This window comes from Mastomys coucha, unplaced genomic scaffold, assembly GCF_008632895.1.
Source record: "Mastomys coucha isolate ucsf_1 unplaced genomic scaffold, UCSF_Mcou_1 pScaffold23, whole genome shotgun sequence".
NCBI classification, from domain to species: Eukaryota; Metazoa; Chordata; class Mammalia; order Rodentia; family Muridae; genus Mastomys; species Mastomys coucha.
Window position 1 is genome coordinate 37,704,678 of NW_022196906.1, and position 3,724 is coordinate 37,708,401.

Consider the following 3,724-nt stretch of genomic DNA (forward strand, 5'->3'; position numbering starts at 1 on the left):
ACACACACACACAACCTGCAAAGGGCACATAGATTGGTGAGCTCACAGACTAGATTCAGCTCCTGTGTAGTCCTTGGCCGAGTATTTTTGCACACTATAGCGTGCACACAGCCTGCCTATCTGCACACACTGATCCCATTTGACAGACTTCAGGGAGCATACCCACCAAAAGAACCAGCTTTAGGTTGCAAATGAGGAAATGAAGATCCAAAGAGGGGATGATTTATCCAAGGTCATGTGGCTATCTGGTGACAAAACTAAGGCTGAAACAAATGTACAGATCCTGACTACAATTTCACTGTTGGATCTCGTGTCCCAAGTCTTCCTCTTGGGGACAGATGGGAGAGCCAGGACAGCAAGAGTCATCCCGAAAGCAGCACCCGGCGAAGCCTTCCTGCTCCAATTAGAGGAGAGGTGATAACCTCATCCCAAACTCTGTCTAGACATAAAATTGGACATAAAGCTCCCTGAACCGTGCACAGCCCAACTTGTGGCTGGCACGGAACATAAATACAGAGCCCCTATTTATTTCCTATCTACCAACCACATTCGGTCCACACCACCTCATTGAGCACACATGTAATGTCTGGGCAGGCCAGTGACTCTAGCTTGGCCTGGCAGCTCCCAGGTAGAGTTCGTTACTAGGATTGGGAAAACCTCGTGCTGAAAAGGTTTTCAATTGAGCTAGGCATGGTGGTGCATGCCTACAATCCCAGCAGAGGCAGAAAGATTGCTGTGAGTTCGAAGTCAACCTGGGCTACATATTGAGTTCTGGGCTAGCTTATGCTGCAGAGGAAGACTTTTGTTTTCCCTTTTTTTTTTCTTCTTTTTATTTTTTTTTTGAGTGGTTTGTTTTTGGGGTTGTTTTTCATAGATGAAGATGACAATGATGGAAGTAGATGGAGAGGGATACAGAAAAAGACAAAAAGGAGAGAGGTCTGGCTGAGGCATTCAGAGGTAGCATTGGCCTCCCAGGTGTGAAGTCCTAGGTTCATCCCTGAACAAGAGGAGAAGGAGAAAAGGATGGGGAGGAGGAGAAAGCCATTCCTGATGCCTTAGCTTTTTATCTGGGATTCCTAGGAACCCACCAAGCTCAGCTTCTTACAAACAGCGTTGAATATAAACATACATGTGTGGGTGCCTGCCTACTCTTTCTCTGGATGTCACTTATTCTCTGAACACAAGTATCCTGTCTGCCCCTCAGTCCATATACATATATACATACATATATAGCATATATAGTATAATATATAACACACATATATTATAGCACATACATACATACATACATACATACATACATACATACATACATACGAAACTGATTAAACACAGAGCCACAGTTCTTTCTAGCTTTGACTTGAAGCATAGCTACTTCCTGGCTGTAAGACTTCAGGTAAGCATCTTCGCTTCTCAGGGCCCCTCCACACTGCCTGTGGATAACAGGAAGACACATTATAAACTATGCCAGCCAGCACCCTCCCCACCCCCCAGCCAACTCCTGTGTACACATGAGTGGCAGGTGGCCAGTAGGAGCTGAGGGAGGGACCAAGGAGCACATCCAGGAGTCCGTTTCCTGCCACTCCCACAGCTCTTCATACCCTTACCAGCTGCCTGCCCCTGCCCCCACCCCCACCCCCAGATGCCCAGCTGGAGGCCATGGGGGCAGAGTCCAAGAACCAGTCCTGCTCTTTGGGTATGTAGATGGAACTATAGGGAGTCAGGCAGTCCTCCAGCCCAGAATGTTGACGATTTGCTATCCCAGCGGGAAGTCCTTTGTGGATGGGTCAGAAAGCACCCCTTATGGGCACAAATCCAGTGCCATCCTTAGGCCCAGGCAGTTTTCCAATTAAAGAGGTAGACAAGAAATCAAGGATGCCTGCCCCAGCTCTCCTCCTCCCTTGCCCCTCCCCTCCCCGCCCCACTCCTGTACACAGCCTTCTGGGCTTCCCAGGGGAGGGCCAGGTGAGCCACAGCAGCCGTGCTTTGCTGCAAGGTATTTGTCTTTGCAGCAGCTGCACAGCAGTTCCTCTTACCTAACGGTATGGGGTATTCCTGGTATTAAAAGGGGCCCCTAAGTGCTACTGAAGAGCTTTGCAGGGAGTGGAGAGCACGCACAGGAGGAGTGGGATGGGGGTGCCTAGCTGGTCAGAATGGAGGTTTAGCGCTGAGGATGCATCCAAAGATGCTTATGAAAATGAGTCTGTGGAGGGTGAGGGCCGGGAAACCTGCAATCACGAGGCAGATCTCTTTCTCCACACCAGGTTCCCACTCTGTCCTGTCCTACTGCAGACTGATGGGGCTGCAAAGAGGCATTGTTTGTGTGTGTGTGTGTGTGTGTGTGTGTGTGTGTGTGTGTGTGTGTGTGTGTGTGTGCTTGCACACAGGCACTCGTGCCTGTTCCCTCAGCTTCCCTACCACAGCCCAGCTACTCTGGCCAATCAATGGCCTCTTTGTGGCACAGAGAGGAGGGGAGCTAGGACATGCAGTGTTGGGGGAGGGGTACAGGCTGCCTCTGGAACACCCGGGCACAGGACCTGGGCCTACTGCCCTCGAGATGTCCCTCAACTCGGAAAGTTCTCTGCAGGAACGTCTATACACTCTCTGAAGGCAAAGAACAGGACGCCAATACAGGCAGTGGCCAAAGTCTCCCCACACTGACCAGTGCCTATCGTGGTGGGCTGTCCCGGGTCCCATACATTGGGAAAGACCCGGACATGCAGTCCCCATGCCCCCGTATCCACTAGATGGCGCTGGCCCCACTGTGCTCAGCCCACTTGGGGCAAGCCCAGCAGCTTGAGGAAGCTTTGAGCATCTGGAAATGGTGGCCACTGAAGAATTAGACGGACATTGGAAGCCAGAGTCACCAAGTCACTCATTCTAGTTGGCACAAATCTACCTTGGACAGAGAGTCAGTTACACTTCCTTGAAGATCTAAAAGGCTTTGTCCTCAATAAGGTCACAACTTCAGAGACTAGAGCTGCACACAGGAAACAATCTCCTAAGGTTGTGTGGGAAAGCTAGAGATTCAGTCCCAAAGAGGAATGAGACATTCCTAAACTCCAAAGACCCATCCTGTTCTTTCTACCCTGAGCGAAGCCTTAAGCTCTATGGCCTGACAGTCTGTGCTCTGGAACTCAAGTACTCATCTCCAGGGATGATACCCACCATGCTCAACCTAGGATACATGCTGCAGTCCCAGTCATGGTTGGAAGGAGGGGGAGTCTGTATCAGGAAGAATACCAGTCATGCATCTCTTAAGTCAAGGCTGTGGTGAGAAAGGTTGCCAGACATCTAGACTGAGGCAGTTGTCTTCCTCTCTATAAGCTGAAACAAGAAGAGAAGATCCTGATTCCATGTGCAGGGCATAGTGGATAGTTTCTCCTTTAGCCTTCCCTCCACTCTAGTGTGGATGTTAAGACCACAACAGAGAAGTCTGAGGCTCAGGGAGGTTTAAGGCATTGGCCCAGAATGCCACTAGACAAACCGTTGCAGGAGGAGGATTGGGATCTATGACAGACTGAGTCCCTCCCCTCTTCTGTTGTCTGTGCTGTCTAATCCTGGGCCAAGACTAGATGGCATGTTCCTGAGGATCGGAACATCAGGGGAGAAATCAGGAGCTCAGGGCTAGGTAGGCTAAGAAGGCTCCAGATGGGGTGCTTAGCATCTCCTATAGCTCTTCCAGGTCAGCCATTTCTCTGTATCTCCTGACCATGCCGCCAGC

At 50.3% G+C, this 3,724-nt stretch overlaps 1 long non-coding RNA gene across 1 annotated transcript; it reads right to left on the reverse strand.

The window, feature by feature from the left end:
- Nucleotides 1-1,343: 1,343 nt before the first annotated feature.
- Nucleotides 1,344-3,305, reverse strand: LOC116073560. The gene is made up of 2 exons (XR_004111872.1): nt 3,169-3,305; nt 1,344-1,433 (listed from the first exon to the last, which is right to left on the reverse strand). It is a non-coding gene; the product is annotated as an uncharacterized LOC116073560 (long non-coding RNA).
- Between the last annotated feature and the right edge of the window lie 419 nt (nt 3,306-3,724).